The 22,865-nt window shown below is 40.3% G+C and overlaps 1 protein-coding gene across 40 annotated transcripts in view; it reads left to right on the forward strand.

Annotated features, from left to right (window-relative positions):
• The window catches only part of PTPRD (protein tyrosine phosphatase receptor type D), a 1,152,007-nt gene that overhangs the window by 350,450 nt on the left and 778,692 nt on the right, over nucleotides 1–22,865 (forward strand). The gene's annotated exons all lie outside the window — the stretch shown is intronic.

Genomic DNA, 22,865 nt, shown 5'->3' on the forward strand with positions numbered 1-22,865 from the left:
AGCCAGACTGTTGATCTCAGCAGTTACATGGAACATGTGGCACCCAACACAGTGTACAAGAGCACTGAATCTCTACAAGAGTGCTGAATCATAGTTGCTTTCTTTTCACAGTTCAAAATGCTAATTATAACCTATAAAGTCCTATCCAGGATTGCTTCCATATGACATACACATACACCGGCTTGACAGATTTGAGAGGGACATGACAAAGGGAGCTCTTGGTGGTTGCATCAATATGCTGGAACTCCACCTGTTCTCTGATATTATTCTTCTGCTTGTTAGGCAAAGACTTTTGATGTGCTTATTTATTTTATTGGTATGTATGTTTCATTATTAATCTCATCTCACATGTTGTAGTAGAGCTGTTGTATTGCGAAATGTTCTTTCATTGGTCTTCTATAAAAAAACTACTATATTTCATGTTGTTCTTGACTCCCATGGGTACTAAATTTAGAAAAGTAGGCTATAAATTGAAATAATACATAAATCATGAATGGCGGGGCAGGGGACAGCCTATATGTCCTTGGAACTGAAAACAGCTTCCCATTATGATTTAAAAATCAAATTGGGTCCCATCCTTCTTCCCCTTCCCTACTTACTTACTCATTTCTTGTTCCATGTCCTCGGCCTCCTTCTTGCCTTTTCCCTGCCCTTTCTTCTTGCCCAGTACATCCACTTCTTCCCACCTTCCACCCTTCTATTGACAGCCTTTTCTCCATCCCCACCTCCCACAACCATAAAACTGTGCTTTGTTTCAGAAACAGTTTTCCATTGAATGACAGTATTGGACTCCCTACTAGTACATGAAATTCAGCAGGCGCGCTCTGAGATACTTTTAGGTGTGCATGCACACACACACACTTCCCACTAGTTTGCTGATATTGCAATGTGTAATTAAGGTTACAAATTCATTTGAAAGTACTAGGTTAAAATTGTGTGCGTTAACTAGATGAAATAAGCCAACTGTGAAATGTTTTCAATGCACATAACTGGTGATGTATTCATGACCAGGCACTCATTCCTTTAGCAATCAGGATGCTGAGCCTTGGAAAGCGGGACTCTCCTGGAGTACTTGTCATTCCCCCCCCCCCCCCCCGCTTTTAATGGAAGAAGGGAATAAAAAGATAAATCTTTCTCAGTCATTTTTGCTCTAAAGTTTCTACAGTTTCTTTTTTTCCTCTGCAAGCCTTTACTTTCAAAGTCTTTAACCTTTTGCTGCCCTTTCCTCCATTCTGTGTTTCTGTTCATCCTCCGCAGATCTCTTCTTGTTTCACTCCATATATCCTCTTCTATTCTAGGTTTTGTAAAGCCTTTATTCACTTGCACACTTTTCTTCTTGAGGAACTATATTACCTCTGGCAGAAAGAGGATGAGACAAGTGCCATCACAAAAAGAAATGACTGTAGGGAAAAATCTGAACTGTCGAAAGGGGTTCACTAGAGATTTGAACCGCAACAAGCAACACATTTCTTTTGTTTTTGTTTTATTTTTGTTCTGCCTGGCTTTAAAGATCTCCCCCCCTCCCCCCTTGGTTCTGTCTCTAAGAGATTTTTCTTTAAAAACTCGGTCCTCTGTGTACTCCTAAGCCTTCTGTGGTACTTCTTATTCATATGAGAACACAAAAAGTGCATGGGAGGTGGGGAGTAATCATAATAGTGCTAGAAAGTCTCTTTTTTAAGGAAAAGCTTCCCTTTGCAATCCTCAGAACAGACATTTTAAAAGTCAAAAAGAAAGCAAGGATTGCTTTTCTAAGACTTCCTGCTTTGAACTCAACAGCTATGTCCAGTTGCTGAAAACATCTTGCATGAAGCAATTGAACCGTCCCTTGTGTAGAACCCTGGAGAGTTCCTTTTTCAACATCACATAGACAGTGGGGGTGAGAACTATGCTCAATGCTGTTAACAAGCTGATCTGTTAAAGATGGGGATGGAGCAAGGAGATTCTAAACGTTTGATGTCTCAGCCTTCTTCTTAAACACTGGTAACTGGGTTACTAAAGTCTAATCTTGGCATCGTATACATGCATTATCACCCTTGCATTTTTTTTATTTATTTTGAGCAGCGAAGAACACTGCACCCAATGAAGTGACAGCAATGATAAATTAAACTCTGCGAGCCTCTAAGAAGCACCAGTAAAACAAATAGCGTTTTGTTGTTGTTATTCTTAATCTTGAAATTCACAATGTTTCTGTATCTGCAATAGGAGAGGGAGGGAAAAACCCATCTACTTAATGCGTATAACAATTGTTTTATCAGGCTTGCACAACTTGTCATGCACCCAAACCACATTTCACTTGCCATTTATTGTGCTGCTTTGCAGTTCTCACCAAGCAGCAAACAGAATGTTTGTTGGCTTTGTTTGATGTGTCACAAGTTGCTTAGGTCTGTATTACAGTTCGCAGTATCTTCCCCATAAGAAATATAATTCTCTGTTCAAAGAACAAAGGATGTTTCGTATATGAATTCAGAATTTCTATTGTGAAAAATCCCATCCCCAAGGATAATCATACTTATCTGCAAAAGCTGGGAGGAGGGATGACTCAAACAATGAACCATCCCAAAAGTAACCAAAAAGATGTCTTTATAGAAACACTGGACATTATTTCACCCTGTGTTGATTGCATTTGTTTGCCCGTCTCATTAATAGGCAGAAAACTATGACCAGAATTATTCCTCTTTATCCATAGGTGGTTTTCTACTGATGTTCACCACAGAGTCCTGTTCTCCCCTTTCTTGATTAGAAAGAAGTGTTCCTCTTTCATGGTAGTGGAGGAGAATGGCTATATACAAGCCTTATTCAATTATTTCTCTCTCTCTCTCTCTCTCTCTCTCTGATGTTATATTCAGATATCTAGAGCCAGAGAAAAGGAATGGGGGAAAAAAACCTGCCCACCTGTATTCCTTGTTCACCTGCCCATTTTAGCTCCAAAACACCCTCTGCCCAGTCCTCTGCAGGCATTTTGATTGCTCTTTTGTTTCGATATACCTGGTGTGTGAGAATGGGCTGGCGCTGCAGTTTTCCCATTGTGCTTGTTGTTGTTGTTCAAGTTGAGCCCCACAAGTCATTGCTTAAATTCTGACTGGGAGAAGTCCTGTGGATGTTCCGTCCCTAACAGCTATAATCCATTCACCAATCTAAAGCAGGCATAGGCAGACTCGGCCCTCCAGATGTTTTGGGACTACAACTCCTATTATCCCTGACCACTGGTCCTGTTAGCTAGGGATGATGGGAGTTGTAGTCTGGAAGGCCAAGTTTTTCTATGCCTGATCAAAAGGGTTGATGGAGGAAGGGTACATTTCAGCCCCAACAATTCAGATTTTGGACTGCTTGGGAAATAAGCCAGTCCCTTCTCTGGACTGAGAAGGGTAGAAGTACAGCCCGTTGTCTTTTGCTGCTCCCATATCTCCTCCACTTATGCTGTGATCACACTAGGGCATTAATGCTTGTACAAGTAGGTCACTCTTTCCATGTGACTTAGAGTGAAACAGACTCTGAAATCTATCTCAGATTTTCCCATCCATGCTAGTGGCCAGTGCTTCGTGGTATGTATTTGGGCTGTATGTTATTTTAGCCTTCCCTTAATTAGTACTTGCTTCAGAAATAATAATAAAAATTCAAAAAGTTGTGGGCACGCAGGAAAACAGCATACCTGTGTGCATTCCCACAACTGGCCACTGGTTTACAGAACTTATGATGGGTGACGATGTATCCTTTCAAATCAGATCTTTGGATGGAAGGTGGAGGCTCCACATGGTGCTGGCTCTACTCCTAACCCAGGCATAGGCAAACTCCAGCCCTCCAGATGTTTGGGACTACAGTTCCCATCATCCCTGACCACTGGTCCTGTGAAGCTAGGGATGTTGGGAATTGTAGTCCCAAACATCTGGAGGGCTGGAGTTTGCCTATGCCTGTCCTAACCACTACTAGAAAACAACATTGAATGACTTTTGGCTGACCACTCAGAATTTATGCTGCTGAGTTCTACAAGGTTCCATTTTTCCTCAATGCTATTTAACATCTCTATGAAGCCATTGAGAGCAGTTATCAGGAGAACTAGATGCAGTGTCACCAATATCTGAATCACACCCACTTCATTCCATCTGTATCTTCAAGTAGGGTCTAAAGTCAGTAATGGGCTTGATGAAGGACAATAAACTGAATCTGAATCATGACATAATGAAGGTCATGATGTTCTGAGATCTTCTGGGGAGGCCCTGCTGATTGTGCTATCTTTAACCAGGTCTCATGTAGCGGTGAATGTTAGCAGAGCCTTCTTGCTTATGGCTCCCTGTTTGTGGAATACTCTCTGTCCCCTTCGTTGACATATTTTGTTCTCCTTAAGCTTCGTAGGTTAATGTGATGGTTGTGCCATGACTGTATGATTACGTTCTGTGCTGCTGCCAGTTTTTTATGATCAGTTTTCATAATCATGGTTTTATAGCTTTATGGTTGATGATTTTATTTTGTGTTTTGTTGTAAATTGTTCATTGCCCTAGGAACACATACTGAAGGGTGGTCTATACAGATACAATAAGTATTAATAGTGATAGTCAAATATATACATTTAGACTATTGTGCATAAAAATGGAAATTTCACTTAAATTAAACGTACTCTCATTACACATTTGAGATTATAAATATTTGTATGCCTTTTCTTGACATTTTATTAATGGGTGCTTAAAGAGCATACATGTGTTAAGGGCACAATCTGAACTTGAAATTAATATTGATGTTGACAAGTGAGTTACTTTTCTGATCATTGCTCTACACTGTAGTTCTGTGGGTTAATGCCATGAGCACATTATCAGTGAATGGCAATGATGAACCTTAATTTTAATTTTGTGAGTTTCCCTTTTTTTTAAGAGTTTCATTTTAGGATGTGATGACTGTCAACATATGTTTTGTCTGACAAGATTTACTTGGCAGTTGTTTTTTATTTGAGGTACAATCTTCTATGAGCAAGTAAATCTGCTTCTTTCATGGATACCTATGTTTTAAACATGTACTCATAATCCCTTCCACACACACACACACACACACACACACACACAGCACCTTCCAATATTTGTTATCATTCATTGCATTTCAGACATCACAGTAACATATACTGAATGTATACGCAATCACACCCCCTCTTCCTCACACCTTCTCTCTATCTCTCTCTCTTCCCCCAGTGCCTCTGTCTCACATGCACAGGGTTGTATCAGTTGTTGCACACTCATTGTTCCTCATGCAATGGGACTTGTGTTTCCATTGTTCTCCCTGAACACACCCAAAATTTGCCCCAAAGGGTCCCCCAGCTTGGGCCCAGATATTGAGGTATACACAATATCGGAGGGAACAGGAGATGCAGAGGAACTTCCATTCCACACATGGAAATCCATTGTGCAGGTGGAGAACATTGGATTCAGAGGCCCTTCATGGGGCAAAGACATACCCTCCAACATTTCTCCAATAAAAGAAAATAGGGATGTCCTACTTAAAGACGCGAGTGGCACTGTGGGTTCACTGAGCCTAGGGCTTGCTGATCGAAAGGTCGGCGGTTCAAATCCCTGCAACAGGGTGAGCTCCCATTGTTTGGTCCCAGCTCCTGTCAACTTAGCAGTTCGAAAGCATCAAAGTGCAAGTAGATAAATAGGTACCGCTCCGGCGAGAAGGTAAATGGCAATTCCATGTGCTGCTCTGGTTTTGCCAGAAGCGGCTTAGTCATGCTGGCCACATGACCCAGAAAAACTGTCTGCAGAAGCAGACAAACGCCGGCTCCCTCGGCCAGTAAAGCGAGATGAGCGTTGCAACCCCAGAGTCGTTTGTGAATAGACTTAATTGTCAGGGGTCCCTTTACCTTTACCTAAGAAAAAGCAGGACATTCCGGGATCAAATCTGAAACCAGGACGGTTTCTGTAAGTCTGGAACTTTCTGTGGAAAATAGAGACACTTAAAGGGGACTGGTGAAACAAGTACTTGCCATTAGCTCCATGTGGCTGACAGACAGCAAGAAAACCAACAGGATGGGTTGCTAGGCATTAGGAAACCACTTCCCCCACCAAAAATCCAAAACCTTTCTAAGCCATCCTGAGTGCAAGGGGGTGCTTTTCAGATCCAGCAGCCACTCCACACTGTTCAGCAACCCTCCTCATTAGAAGAGGAAGAGAACAATTCTGCTTCAAAAGTCGCCTAGACCCCTAGTCACAGGGTGGGATTTAGGTTTGATGAGGCCCTAAGCTACTGAAGGTAATGGGGCCCTTTATATGTCCAGCTGTCCTTTGTCAACAACAAATTGTCGCTGTTTTTTGTGTTGAATATATGCTATATGGTAATTTATGGACCCAATAGGTATCTAAAGCCATTTGCCCATAACAAAATATTTATTTTATCAAAGTAATTGTTGAAATGTCCGTGCAGAATGCAAAGTTTATGCTGAATGTAGGCACCCTATATATAGAAATGAGCAAACCAGAGATATTTTAGGGAGCAGGCTAGCAGGCGGGGCCCATGACTTATGTCATAGGAGCCTACACAACACAAAACACTGTTGCTGTATGTAGGTTTTATTTATTGTATTGTTCTTTTTTACGGCCATTGGCCCATCACACGACAGTTTCCCATACCAACATAATGTACTTAAACCTCCAAATTTAAAACCGCCAAAACTTACAAAAAACAGACAAGAACCAAAGCAAAACAAAAACAAAAGACCAACATCATACATTACAATAAATTTGTAACATAAACATCGCCCTCTACTCATAAATTAGTAGAAGACATCAATGGTGATATCACCTAATTACATCCTAAAACATAGATCATAGTTTAAAGGGATTATCCGAGCCGCACAGGAGTCCGTTTCTCTTCTTTAGGGATAGGACGCTGATCAAGAATCTGGCAACCATGAGTGATCTTAGGGGGTCATCATCATTTAATAGATATCTCAGTTTGGCTTCATTCGTATCATCGGCAATTCCCTTTAGATATTGAGCAAGAAACTTGCACCTGGCCGATGAGTGAAAAGCACAATCAGGTTTTATTTTATTTGTTCTTTATCTTATATTTTGGAAATGTACATCCAGTTTTTCCCCTTAAATTTTTTTTTGGCCCCCAAGAGAGTGGGGCCCTAAGTTATAGCTTGTACATAAATCCAGCACTGACTAGTCATCATGGTGCCTTTATGTATACCAGGAATGCCCAACCAGTAGATCGTGGTCTACCGGAAGTTCCTTGGCTGATCCTGGAAGATCACAGGATCATCCCTCTGTGCACTCCCCCCTAAAAATAGCTCAACAGCTTGGGGCAACCCTCCCCTTCCACCAACCCACCCCATGCATGCTCCTCCTCCCACCAGTGACAATGGGTAGATCCCTGCCAGTTGTTGCTTTTTATACTGGGAGTAGATCGCAGTCTCTTGGGAGTTGGACGTGCCTGATGTATACTACCTGAAAGATATGAGGCATGAGCACAGTTACACCAGCCATCACAGGTTGTCAGCCTTGCATCTGAGGCACCATGATTCTCAGGAGCACCAGGAAAGCCCTTTGCAGCTTTGTAGTTGGTGCTTCCTAATATCAACGGGTTGTGGGGGTTTTTTCCTAATGGTTAAGGGGTTGACATAAAGATATTACTATAATTGTCATGTTGAAAAAATACAGACTTGCAAAGAGATCAGTAGCAAATGTTTGAAACAATGAGGCATGACTAAAAAGGAAAAAAAGGGGGGGGAAAGCAGAGCCTTTTTTGAAAAATCCCATTTCCTTCCAGAATGCTGAAGATTCTTTCAAAGTGCCACTTCCTTTATTTTTCCATGAATAAAGTGTGTCCTGACATGAAAGGGTTAAATATGTGCCATTCTTCCATTATGTAGATGGCACAAAATGTAGTGTCACTTTCTATTCTTATTACAATTGTGAGGCTGTCACTATAATTGATTAATTTTGTGCCATTCTCTCTCTCCCTCTTTCTGATCTCTTTGTCACAAGAATAAGCTATCACAGAATTTTAATGCTTGATACACTTAGGGTTCTTAATGTATTCTGATTCTCATTCTAGTGACAAAGGTTGGCACAAAATCAGACCGTATTCATGAAAACGGCTTCCAAAATAAAGCGTAAGACTGTACAAAAATCCATCTTCATGACAATCTTGAGAACAATGAGAACAGAAATATCACAAAACAAAAAACCCTCTCTTCTTGTGGCAATTTCGGTATTGTAATCTCACAATGCCGCAAAATGCATTCCCTCAACCTTTTTGATTGGATTTGTTAAATGCAATTTTAGAATACAGGGACCATTCAAAATATTGTTCACAGGATGTCACCATAAGTGGTAAGTAATTTAAGATTCTCCTCATGTGATTTGTTTGAAATAATTGTAGTCTGCAGAAAATCATCATCTAGCAACTAAGGGCCTGCGCTTATCTGCCGAGATATAGGGCCTTCTTACAGTATTACTGATTTTAGCTTTTGATTCATTTAGTCAGTTGAAATTGTTGTCATGTTGAAACTCTCTCTCTCTACCCCTCTTAAAACTTCAAAGGCCTGATCCAAACATCTCCACTTGCAGCAATGGGGTACAGATTGAAATCTGTCCTTTTGCTCTTGTCGAACAAATCACCAGGCAATTATGGGATAAGGAAGGGGATTCCCCTGTCTAAATTTAAGAAGAATGAATTATGTATGTTTCTCCACCACCCATGTTTGATCTAAAATCCATGTACAGAGGCCATACCTAGCACACCTGAGGAGGTTTAGAGATGCTGCAAATAGCTATACCTTTTCTTCTCCAGAAAAGCTGCTTATTCTATCTTGCACATAAGTGCCCTGAAAAGGCAAAAGGTTTTCATGTATTGCTGATTTGTCAAAAAGAGAAGCCTCCGTTGCAAATTTTATGTGCAATTAAGCCAATTGTGCATATGATGCGCAATAATGATTAAGATTTGCATTATTTTACATTGCAGTCTCTGCTTTCGACAGAAGAACAGGAAACGTAGCTGCAAATAATATATATGCAAATGATTTGGATTGCTTTGCAAATATTGCTTGTCTGCTTTGTTTATCTATTTATTTACTTGTCATTAGACTTGTTGGTCGCTTGTTGCTGGAAGGTGTTCAAGCGACTTGGAACACATTTAAAAAGGTGAACCTCAATATATGATACCATCTACAAATTACTACAAGAAACACCTATCATTAATTAAGGTACACACACACGCGCGCACACACACACACACACACACACACACACAGAGCCTCCCACAGCAAGATTTGGTAGCACACTAAAACTTTTGTGGAGACGTGTCAATGTGTACAAATGCAGAATATCCCTATGAATTCTATTCTCAATAAGGATGTGAGAAATATTTAGATATATGCAACTTGAAAAATGTACCTATAACAATGAGATTTAAAATGTTGTCACTCTGTGGGTCAGCACCATCTCTGCTTTAAAGTATTTAGTACTTGGTAAATTATATACCACTCCTGCCAGCCTGTATCTAGAGTGGTACTTTTTGTATATACAGTAGTATCATAATGAGGTGGTTGAAACAAATGGAATAGTGGAAGGAATTCAATCAACTAACTGAATGTGTGAATTTTAAACATTTCAGTGGTAGTTTTCTTGCCACTTGAGAGAACATCTAGCCTTACCTCCTCATTTAGGAGGACAAACCAATGAAAAAAGGTGGTTTTATATTCTATAAAATTATATTATACAATAAATCATGTTTCTTCATCTGGGCGACTTTACAAACCATCAATTGTTTATTGATTTGTACAGGGATGTTTTGTGGTTTGGTTTTATATAATGTTCATCACTTTTGGTCTTAAGATTAATGTGTGGGGGTTTTTTTTAAAAAAAAAAATTAAAAAATCTTATAGATAAATAAAATTCCAGGAATGATATAAAGAATCTGTTTTAAATTGTAAGCTGTTTTCAGTACATTCTGCAACTGGACTAGGATTCAGTTTTGCATGGAATATTTGGAAGTGGCACCTATTGACTCTAGTTAACTGAGCTGCGGAGGAAGACTGCCATGCTGTTAATGTTGTTCCCTGGAGAACTGAAGCCATTTGACTTCAGTGAGCTACGCCACTCATGCTCCCTGTTTGGTTACTGATGAAGACAGGTCTAATACCAAACATACTTTCAAAACTATAACCAAGATAGCAGTTGCAAACGGGTTACATGGAATCATGGCTGTTGCAGTTGCATTCAACTTTGTGGAGAGGAAACATGCTAGACCTGCCCTGCCCCCCACTGGCCCTACCACCTTTTGTTGTGGGAGTGGCTGTCTATGAGTGACATCTGTATCTGTTAAGCATTATAGAGTCATTGCACCATGTTTCTTGTAGCATAATAATATCAAGTTGCTCAAAATAGTTCATCATTCTGCTTTGAACACCAACCTGCTATGTTCCATGACATCAGCTTTAGCCCCAATTACTTTAAGGCTCTGTGATTGTCACTTCCACTTTGTCCAGGTACCCAATTTCATCTTTAAAAAAGCTTCCATTCCTCTTATCAGTGGGAACCCATTCAATGGTGTTAGTATCCTTTTTGATTCTCTGGAGAGGACTAATAGCATTTTTTGGGCTACTTAATACATACATACATACATACATGTATACATACATACATGTATACATACATATTTCATCTATTAGCCATTTCTTGATTACTCAAAACCTGAGGCCACTTTGGATGATACTGCAGTGATTGATCTGAACTTGTTTGTGGAGCAAATGTACCAGTCCTGCCTCTACCATCACATGGAAATGTGTTCTCCATATAGGGCCTGAGTGCATACAAACCAGTATAATTAATGTCAAAATCACAGTCACTTTCCTAACTTCTAGAAACTGGCAATAATAATAATAATAATAATAATAATAATAATTTATTATTTATACCCCGCCCATCTGGCTGAGTTTCCCCAGCCACTCTGGGCGGCTCCCAATCAGTGTTAAAAACAGTACAGCATTACATATTAAAAACTTCCCTGAACAGGGCTGCCTTAAGATGCAGCCTCTCAATGCAACTCAATGCAACCCATGCATTCTTGGTTCCTCCCTGCATTGGTGACAGGGTGGGATGTCCACCAGCTCCATCTATAAGGCTAGATTGTTCCCTTAAAACAGTATTTCTGAAACTCGGGTCCCCAGCTGTTGCTGGATTACAACTCCCATCATCCCTGACCACTTGTCCTGCTAGCTAGGGATGATGGGTATCATAGTCCAACAACTGCTGGGGACCCAAGTTTGGGAAACGCTGCCTTAATGTATCATCTGAACAGGCCCTTGATGACATACAGCTAAATGCGAAAATATATTACACTGAGAAGCATTGCATTTGAAGAGAGAAGGAGACTAAAATCTGGAAGAAAGCCTCTAAGTAATTCATGAACAAATTAGTGAGCCCTTTTAAAAATATGGAGGCATAAAATGCTTTTCATGAACATCTCTCTTCAGGGCTCTCCCTTAGGTTCTCAAGCTGGACACTCAAAAATTGTACTTCCCAATAGTTATAGATGTGAAATGGTCAATGAAACAATATGTAATATGTAATTACGTCAGTTGGATATAAGGAGATATAGATAGATGATAGATAGATAGATAGATGATAGATATAGAGATGATAGATAGATGATAGATGATATAGATATAGATAGATATATCACAACACGTTGAGATTTAAAATGTAATGTTTAAAGACTAGTGATTAATGAACTGGCAAAGGTACTGGTTCACAAGGAACAATGGTGGCCAGTGGCTTGAATTTAATTAATTTTATAATGAATGATTTTAGAGTGTTGTTTGTGTTGTACTTTTGTATTGTTTTATTGTTGTTAGCCGCCCTGAGCCCGGCTTCGGCTGGGGAGGGCAGGATATAAATAAAATTTATTATTATTATTATTATTATTATTATTATTATTATTATGTTGCTACCTCTGAAATATAAAATAAATAGAAGATTTGAGAACTTGGGGATGCTTAGAGAATTGTAGCAAACTCTGCCTCAGGAGAAAGCAAAATTGGATTCTGTGGCTGTTTTGGGAAAAAATGGATATCAAGAATATTAAAACACGGATATGAAAAGTTTAGCTCAGAAGATGATGATTCCATTTTCTTGTTTTATTTCTCTTACACACACCTCATAAAGGATACAGCTTTTCATTAATTGAAAACTTCCTTACAAATCTAGACAGGTATAAAATCTATGAGCCACAACTTCTGTGCCTATACTTGTATATATACAGCTCTAGATCATTGGACAAAACCTCTGGATTATTTTTTTCTGGACATTTTGCTAGCAGACAAATGAGGAACTTGTAAACATTAGCCAAGAAAAGAAAAGAAAAATAACAATCCACAGCATATCTACTAAGAAGTAAGCCCCACTGTGTTTAATGGTGCTTTGCTCCCAGATAAGTGTTTACAAGTTTGTAGCCTGGCAGAGCAATACAAACCCATTGTTGCACAGGGGGAGGGTGGAGAGTTTGAACTGGGCAGAGGTGACCCTTTGCCTAGCCCTGCCAGCCTACACTAGCTTTCCATTCCACTGGGCCAGAGTCCATTTTTTCCACCTGCTGAACAGGTAGGTGCAAGTGCCACCTGAAAGCAAGGAAGGAACACAGCTGAGTAGGGCTGGAATCCATTGGATGGCATGATTGCATCAGGATCAGTCCCTGCACTAGATGTAGGCTGGTGCAGAGATCTGCCTGCCTTCCCACCTTCCAGCTGCTAGCAGCATTAGCCTAGAATCTTAAGAAATCCAAATTGTAATTCACAGATTCTTGTCCTATATATTCCATAGGCTTAGCCTGAGGTTGGATTCATATATTATCTCCTGGTCTATTGCAGATGGGACCACATAGATAGTTCACTGCAGAAGGGAAATTCATAAGGAAGGCAATCCTAACCTCAAGAGTATAACCAAAGGAGATTCCTTCCAGATAAGTGTACATAGGATTGCAACTATTAAACTTGACTACCTCATTACATTACATTACATTACATTACATTACACCACCCCACATAATCAAAAGCACCATAAATTCTGCACTTCACATGACAGATGAGTGCCTTTTCATACCCTGTGTCTGAAAAAGAGGTGATATCCTCAGTTTCTTCAGTGTACATGTTTAATTTATTTATACTGTATAACACAACATTGTCATTGTCACCATCCTCTTGATCAATTGTAAGTTTGAGAATGCTTTTCCTTTCACATAAGATTCGAATTTAAGAGAAATTGAAATGAGGGGAATGCATTTATCTTATCCAACAGCAATTCAAATGATGCAGAGTTCTGTGGCTTTTCTGCAGTTATCACTGCATTGTAACCAATATTTCAGAAAGGTTTTTTTTTTAATAAAAAAAAATCACTAATGGATTTGCTCCTAACCTATGGCAACAGTGCTGGTCAGTTGCCTTTGGTATCACTCGTGTATGCATTGAGCTGATAAGTACTGTAGTTCATTTTCCTCTTGGGCAAGCACAAGAGTGGGCTTTTTTCTTTTTTTTTAAAGAAAGGAGAGAGAAAAACCTTCAGACTAATAATTACCTTCGGTTGAGACACAAATAGTGAAATACACTTGATTGCTTTCCAATTCTTAGTAGAATTTAATGAAATATACCTGCCTGTTTCAGCAAGAGGGGAGGAGAATTGTTAGCCATTTCCCCGGATACTGTTAATGTAACTATCTGAATTCCTTTGAATTGTGTTACATTCAACAATACTAGTGTGATAATGTTACAATTAAAGAAAAAATAGGGGTAGAATAATGGCAATAAGTATACATGTATATGTATGTATGTATGTATGTATGTGTGTATGTGTGTATATGTGTATGTGCATGTGTATATATACACACACACACATATATATCACACACACAGAGAAAGAGATCAGATCCACGACCCGCTTTTCCTTGCGCCTTCTTTCACGCCCTGTGCTGTTCCATAAAATCTTCCAGATCTCCTGAGCAGATTTTTAGGATGTGCAGGGAAAAGAGGGAGCTGAGTAACTACAAGCTATAATGGCTATGCTGTACCTTCATTGCTGGGGGTTGTATACCTCTGAATTCCTGTTGCTGGGAATTGCATGTGGGAAGAGTGCTGTTAAATTCAGGTTCTGCTTTTGGGCTTCCCATGGGCATCTGGCTGGCCAACTGTGACTGTCAGTTTGCATTTCTTAGTACAGAAAGTATTGATCTGATGTGTAGAGATCATTCCTATTCTAATTAATTCAAGAGGGTTCCGGAAGCTTCTGTGTGTGAAAGAAACAAGCAGAAGGTTTATGATGTTTGGGTTATTCCTTCAGAGAAGCTGAGTAGAGCTGGTTTAAGCTGGTTCTCTTATCTCTTTATGTCAAGGTCATGCTGACTATAATAGTAAGGCCAGGAGGAGCCTGGGTTTCACTTTCTCTTTCTGACTCTCTTCCTTCTGGTGTGGTGTTCTGTACATAGTATGCTTAGTTGTTAAGGTTTTGACCTAGCAGGCTATTACTATGTTCTTATCTACCATATTTTTCCCCTGTTGACCATGAACCAAGGAACTTGTGTTTTCCCCCTAAGGATAGCGGCAGACCTGGGTACTTCATTCCTTGCATATTCCTTCTTCCCATTCTTATTTGTAACCTGAAATCTATATAGCACCTAAAAAAAGAAAGAAAGAAAGAAAGAAAGAAAGAAAGAAAGAAAGAAGCCTCATCTGGATGTTTGCTTTCCTTCTGCTATATTTCATCTTGCACCTGTGCCCAGATGCAAAATCCATGGTTTCCATACTTCTCCCTTGCTTTGTTTGCCATTGAGCCTGGTGAAGAGAAGTCAAAAATTTGCAAGCTGTTTTATGATATTTTGGTTGGACTAATGATAAAGATGTTGTCCAAATATGAATTGTTAAATCTTACACATATTTTCAGTTCTACTGAAATTGATAGGGCTTATTCCCAAGGAAATCTGCACCAGATTATAGCATAGTGTCATAATTCTATGCAAATTTACCTGTGAGTAAGTCCTATTAAACAAGGTGAAGCTTACTTCTGAGCAAATATGTATAGAATGGTGCCATAAGTGACTGAACAATGTTCTGCTGAAACTTATAATGCAAGGATAACACTACAGAAAAGCTTGCAAATCCTGAGCAGAATGTGGCAGCTGCTACAAACTGAACTGCTACACTGCAGTGGTTTAGGACAGTGAAAAAGAACATTGCATCTAATTGAAACTGCAGGAGAAATGTGGGGAGGCAGAATGTAATTACACAAATTGGAATTTGTCCAGGACACCAGGGTTAACATGCCTACTCCTTTTTTAAAAGATGGAAAGAGAGAAAGAAAATGTTTTGATGCTTGTTGATATATTTCACCCACACAGCGTCTCTTAAGCCAGTTGCAAATAATAGGCAACGTGAAGAGAGGAGAGCCTTGAAATTTTCCTTTCTAAGGAAATACTGCTCCCTGAAATGTTCTTCCTTAAGGACGGGCTTGGCAAACACCCTCTTTCCTCTAGGTAGCAAAGTGATTAATAAAAAGTTAAGGATGTGGAGGTGCTGCAAATGTGTATAGCCAGTTTAAAACCCAGCAAACTGTCATCAATGTTAATGTGGCAAAAATCAAAATTCCTCATTGGCCATGCAGCTCAATAAGTTATACTGGGCTTTTGTGAGGATTAAATTGTATACATCTCATGTATATTGATTGATCCTTGAAGAAAGGACAGAATTATGCGTGTTGATGATACTTACTGAAATTGTGAGGTTTAATTTTATCTATTTGCTTTCCAAAATTCATGTTGGATAGAGGATGTATTTTGCTATGCAGCTATTCTAATGAGTGTCTATTCCTTGTGGATTTCCTCATGTCCATATTAGTTTGATGAGGTGGATAAAGCACAATCCTCTGTGTGTGTGTGTGTGTGTGTGTGTGTGTGTCTCAAATGCTTCAAGTCTTTTGTAGGTAGGATTGAGTCATATATGGTTAAATTTAAAGTGATCTATAACTGGCTTGTAATTCACAAGCATCCCAGATGGATTTGGGCCTGTATATGTTCACATGAAGGGGACGCAGGTGGCGCTGTGGTCTAAACCACTGAACTTCTTGGACTTGCCAATCAGAAGGTCAGTGGTTCGAATCCCCGCGACGGGTGAGCTGCCGTTGCTCGGTCCCAGCTCTTGCCAACCCAGCAGTTCAAAAGCACGCCAAAAAGTGCAAGTAGATAAATAGGCACCACTCCAGTGGGAAGATAAACAGCATTTCTGTGCACTGCTCTGGTTTTGTCAGAAGTGGCTTTGTCATGCTGGCCACATGACCCAGAAAAACTGTCTGCGGACAAATGCCGGCTCCCTCAGCCTGTAAAGCGAGATGAGTGCCGCAACCCGAGTCGTCTGTGAGTGGACTTAACTGTCAGGGGTCCTTTACCTTTCTTATGTCCACATGAGGCTTCATGCTGTGCAGCAGAACACAGGCCAGAGATGGAAAGCCCAAAAGGGACATCTATGCTGCTATGTGGTTCAGTGGTGACTTCAAGTCAAAGACTGAGTTCTAATTCATTGCTTCTTAGGCCATTGTGGCAGTGATTTTCCTCCTTTTTCTTTCCTTTTGTGCCACTGCCCAAGGTGTGGTAAAACTCGTGGCAGCTGCCAACTGGAGCTGGCTATCCGGCCCCCCAAGAAAAAATATACCTCGTGGAATAATAATACTTCAACATATAATATTTTTCCCCAGGACAGGGTTCTCTTGGCTGCCTGGATGGAGGATATAAAGGAGCATGTGATTGTGTGGAGAGAGAGAAAAATGCATTCATTTCTTCACTTGCTTTTGCTTCAGGTCCCTCCCATCACTGGCATGGGGTTTCTGGAAGATAACCGAAAAGGCTCTAATCTGGGCGGGGATTCCCCTGCTTCTGTTCTGCTCAGTGATATTTGTCCTTGGCTTCCTTCAGGCTTCTCATGTTTCTCTGAGCCATGTCTTCAGTTCCTCAATGCCCATAAACGTCCTGCTTTTTCTTCAGCTGATTCAGAACCACACACACAATCTACTCCTTGGCCAGAGCCAAGGGAGATTGTGGCATCTGACAGAACAATTACCTTAGTGTGATGTTGAGTTCCTCCCAGTATCTCCACAGCTCCCAGCAAAAAGTCACAACACTTTACAGACATTTAACCATTTACCAATGCTGTTTTTCTAGACAAAGAGGTGCTGCAACTCACCATGATCTTATCTCTTGTTCTCTTAAAAGGGCAATGATGCTCACGTGAGATGTGTCGGAGCTGAGCTGTGGTGAGCTCTGGCTGAAAAAAGTCCTTTAAACATTTAAAAAACAAAATTTTACATCAGAAACAAAATGGTTTCTCTACACACACATAGTGGAAAGTGACTGAACAAAGCGTGGCAATTTCATACTAAGCCCGTTGTCTCGAAATGCCCTTCATGGCAGTCTCAACCAAATTCCCCAACAACATTAAAAACAGATCCTTAATTTTGATTATAACGCGACTTCAATCACAGAGTGTGTATGTTTGTAAGATCGGTTGAGCACCCAATCTGGTATCACTAACGCCTGGGAAATCAAACTGCTTTACATCTTGTAAAAGCAGTTGAAGTTCCACATGTGCTTTGTTTAAGAAGAGGACACTAGGTTCACATAAAGGACAAGCATAAAACAAAACAAAAAACTCTTAGGGGTAAACTAAAGAAAAGAAATTCCCCTCCAGCAGATTCATAGAGATAAGTGTGTTATCAGTAGAGATGTGCCTTCCCTAATGCTGAACGTTACATGACTTGCACTGACAAGATTAGCCCCAGTTGAAATGAGAAAGAAATAAAAGGCAAAGACTGCTTTCCCACCCATGCAATTTGTTGAAGGAGCAACAAAGTAATGTGCTAATGTAAATAAAACGGACTGATTGTATTGCACATCAAGGTCCCGGCGCACCCCCAATAATAATAAAAACACATTGACACAGAAATTTAGGTTAAAGGTTAATGGGCAAAATTTAGGCCACAATTTTATTGATTACAGCAATGTGAGTGGTATTGGCTTTTTTTTAAAAAAGGTAAAGGACCCCTGACAGTGAAGTCCAGTTGCAAACGACTCTGGGGTTGCGGCGCTCATCTCGCTTTACTGGTCGAGGGAGCCAACGTTTGTCCACAGACAGTTTTCCTGGGTCATGTGGCCAGCATGACTAAGCCGCTTCTGGCAAACCAGAGCAGCGCACGGAAACACCGTTTACCTTCCTGCTGGAGCGGTACCTATTTATCTACTTGCACTTTGACGTGCTTTCGAACTGCTAGGTTGGCAGGAGCTGGGACAGAGCAATGGGAGCTCACCTCGTCGCAGGGATTTGAACCGCTGACCTTCTGATCAGCAAGACCTAGGCTCAGTGGTTTAGGCATTGGTAACAACTATATCTGACTCCTGCCCACCTTGCAGGAAGTCTAGAAGGGTAAACCACCAACAGAGGGAGCTCCATCGATGGCAACCAACTGAAGCTTGCCCTGGGGTTCCCGCTGGGTCCTGGCATGACCCTAGTCCCCCAAGTGGACTTCGGACGAAATCCAGACCCACAGATTCCTTTACCGGAATACCCTTGCACCTGGAGGGGTAAGTGATGGCCGCACCTCCCCTCCCCTACATCTCACTAAGCCGGTGCCTAACTGCCAAACCTTGTGAGACAGGGCCTTTTCTGTGGCAGCATCTAACTTATGGAATTCTCTCCCTAGAGAGGTAAGACTTGCCCCATCCCAGATGACTTTTAGATGAGCAGCAATATCATTTTTATTCTTCCTGGTTTTAGTGTGTATGTGTTTGGTGTTATTGCTGTTTAGGGTTTAAGATTAAATCTTTAATGTTAAAAGTGTTTGATGATATTTTCAGTTTTGTTATTGTTTCAACTTTCTCTGTGTGTTTTCTTTCTTGTGTACTACGTCTGTTAGAGCCTGGCCAACCGCCAGAGCTGTATTGAATGCATATCTTTATTGTGAAATGAAATATGTGATGCTTGTTACATTTTAACATGCCTTGGAAACAGCCTTTGCCCATCAGAATCAATTTTGAATGTTGATGTGTGCTTTGATAAAGATGAAATATAGTCATAGAAGTTTTAAGGATTGCATTTTCTCCAAATATATTTATTCTAAAATGGAAATGCAATAAATGTTTTGTATAAAACGGCCGTCCTTCTGTGTGCCTTCTATTAATTCAAGAATATGTGTAAAGTATGCATTAGTTTGGCATCTCATGTCTTTCCGTACTCCGCTCTGTTAGAAAGAATTTGATATTCAAAATAACTCTCTAGTAAACTTTTATCTAGTCCCCCCCTTGTTTTTCTTCACTGTGTATATTTGACTATAATTGACAAGCTGTTCCAAGGAATTAAGTATTCCCCAGCTAGATGGCCTTTGTAAAGAGGAATATCCTTGAAGGTAATCAACAAACTGAAACACAGCATGTTTTCTTAGCTTGTAATTCCTGATAAATCAATACCAGGCAAACACTCTTACTTTAAAGGTTAAATACTTTAAGCCCTTTGGTAGTAATTGAGTGTATTTTCAAGAGAGGTTTAATTTTGATGGGAGTGGGGGTTTTGGTGTGTTCCTCCCACCCCCATCAATTCCAATACTTCAATCCTCATACTTGTGACAGCAAATATTGTAGATTGCTCAGCAGCAGCTCATACTGGATCCAAATAAATATACACAGATGCTTCTGTAAGAATAAATGCCTCCAAATACAGTGGTACCTCGGGTTACATACACTTCAGGTTACATACGCTTCAGGTTACAGACTCCGCCAACCCAGAAATAGTACCTCGGGTTAAGAACTTTGCTTCAGGATGAGAACAGAAGTCACGTGGCAGCAGTGGGAGGCCCCATTAGCTAAAGTGGTGCTTCAGGTTAAGAACAGTTTCAGGTTAAGAACAGACCCCCTGAATGAATTAAGTACTTAACCCGAGGTACCACTGTGCTACATCTTTTGGATCTTCAAGTGAGGAAGCTGGTATAATTGTGTATAATCTTATACAGCCCACTCTAAAAGTCTTGCCTTTTAAAAGACTGTTAACTTCAGAGTTTATTGTTGCAGTAGTTGCAGTGGATTGACTGTCATTCGACTGCCCTGCCAATGTTATTAGACATAGGCCAGGATCCAATGAACTACTTGAGCCATGTCAAAGGCTTGGAGGTGGCCATGACCCAGTGCCAAATGGCACAAGTGCCTCTGCAAGTACTCTGTGGCATGGAAGACTGCTGTTTGCAAAGCATAATTCCAAAACTCTTTGAGTGTACAGAACTAATTATATAGTTCTTTTGATCCTAGTGTTTTTTTGCTTCCATTTTGAGAGCTATTATGAGAACAAGAATATCAGATAAAGTTTATTTTGCTTTCCTTGTCTGCAGTATCCTACAAAGAGAGAGAGAGAGAGCTGGGGGGAAGACATCCTCTGTATTGTGATGTATTTGAAACATACCCAGAAAATGCAATACAGTAGATGGCTAAAAATATGTTTTTTCCAATGTTAGGGATTGAATCCTATGCACACTTGGGACCATAGCATCCGACTTGACTTTCAGCAGAGCCAGCCAAACTTTGAGGCAAGGTGAGGTGATTGCCTCAGGTGGCAAGATCCACAGGGGCAGCCGAACCAGCCTCTGAGAAATATGTCACCCATGGCTGCTGCTACAGGACAGCAACTATGGCAGTGTGTTCCTTCGAAGTCCCTCTGCTGCTTCCTTGGCAGCTCCCCCCCCACCACCACCATGCAACCTCTACAGCAAAGTAATGAGCAAAACTAACAGCAGTTGAAAACAAACAAGCAACAGTTTTGACAACAGGCCACAAAATCACACAGCAGTCTGCTTTATGCTGTTTATGAACCACCAGAAGCATTCATCTGTCACTACCTGAGTTGTTCAGATTCATGGTGGTCTAGATTGTGGCATGGGGAGCATCCGTTATTGTTCTGCTATCTGAGGAGTCATTGGTGTCAAAATCACAGGGAGCCAGATTTTGGCCACCTTACATTTTGTGCTGGTTCCCTGAGCCACTGGTTTTAATTTAGCAGGTGGGGAGGAGATAGCTATGGATTGTACCCAATGGTGATGTGACCAACCACTCAAACTCACTTGGAGGCCTCTGTGTCCCTGAAAACCTTCTCTGGTGTGCTAGGGTTCCTCTGAACAGTGTGCACTGTGTAACAGGGGAGTGCAAAATTGCATGCATGGTGCATTTTGCTTTAACAATCTTCCCTAGTCCTCCTGCTGACCATGCAGATGCTTTTAATTTAAAAGGAACACGTGAGAATAATCTTTTAGAACTATATTCCATTTCCAACCATTCCTCATCCAGAAATGTACTTGCCGAATTAATGCAGGACATGTTTTACACTCGTCAATGTGTTCCATATAGATATTGATCAACAAAGCCAGCAAGAGAAGTTTTGACATATTTGACAAGTGACAAGATCAAGTCACTATACTTAAAGGTGAACTGCAAAGACATTTTAAAAACCCAGATCCTTAGAGGAAAAAAATAAAAAATCTATATTTTGTGTGCTGCATTGAAATTTTCAAGACGTAACATATATAACTACAGCAATATTTTTACCAATACAGCAGTTTCATTAGTTGCAAAACCTGCACATTGTTTCATTAGATTTAGATGCAACAGTTCAATCCTTATGCATGGTTACAAAAAAAAGTAAGTTCCACTGAGTTAGGCAAATAGTTATCAGTGGTGTAGCATAGGTTGCCAGCTTTTGGAAGAGGGAAGTTGCAGGGCTGAGCCCGTTTACGATTGCTGTATTTGTAGCAACTTTATTGACTCTCCTTTCTGCCCTAGCAACAGTACCACCCCATAAGACCCCACCAGTTGTGGGGGAGATTTGGGTTGTGACCGTGGTATATAAAGGTGATGGCACAGGAAATGGGTAATATCACAGGCAACAAAACACATGGAATGAAATGTATTTGTTTATTATTGTTGTACAAAATGACTTTTCTATTCCTCAATATGTAAACAAGTCTCAATTTTATAGTAATATAGTGGGAGACTGTTCAGAACGGTATTGCTTTTGCAGTATTTACGAACAAGCTACCTTCCGAAGAATTATTGCAGCAAACATGCAATTGGATAATACTCTCAGAAAATGGAATTTTCATATCTCATGAAGTACTGCATTTGTTTTTAAAATCTTGGAATTATTAGATTTGTAACAAATAAACTCATGAGAGTTGAAGTTTTCAATATTTTCAGCTAGAAGGTTTATTCCTTAAATAAAGCAGAATTTATGAACAGTGATAGCTAAAGTAAAAAGTGCAGGAAATAAGGTTATACTCAAGGGAAAGTTATGTTTACCAAATGTATGTTTTTTTTGGAAAACTCTAATTTGTCCTCATAAGATTGCTGTACACAAAAGAGAAGTCAGTGTGTTTCTCTGTTAATCAGTTGGCTGCTATTGTCCCCATATACAATTCTCTCACACCCCTTTTTGCCTTTACTTTCATACTGACTCACCTATCTGTTCCATGCATCGAGACTGTGGAACTTGTGTTGTCATACTACAAGTCCCATCATCCTCGATCACTGCCCATGCAGACTTGGGTGATGGGAATTGCAGTCCATCACTGGTAAGGTCAGAGGTTCTCATCATTTCCATACGCTCATAGCTTTTGTGGCACAATAAGTTCATTTTTTTGTTGTTGTGCAGAAAGTTCATTGTTTCCTTTGAAATAAAAACCACGCTCTCAGGTAACTTGCATTGCACTCTCTGTGATAAACACCTGCATCTGTAGCTATATCAGTGCTATTGGGCAGGAAAAAATCTGTTTGAAAGATATTGGTCAGGCCATATGGACAGCTTTTCACTCCAGCAA

The sequence above is a fragment of the Podarcis raffonei genome, chromosome 17, assembly GCF_027172205.1.
Source record: "Podarcis raffonei isolate rPodRaf1 chromosome 17, rPodRaf1.pri, whole genome shotgun sequence".
NCBI classification, from domain to species: domain Eukaryota; kingdom Metazoa; phylum Chordata; class Lepidosauria; order Squamata; family Lacertidae; genus Podarcis; species Podarcis raffonei.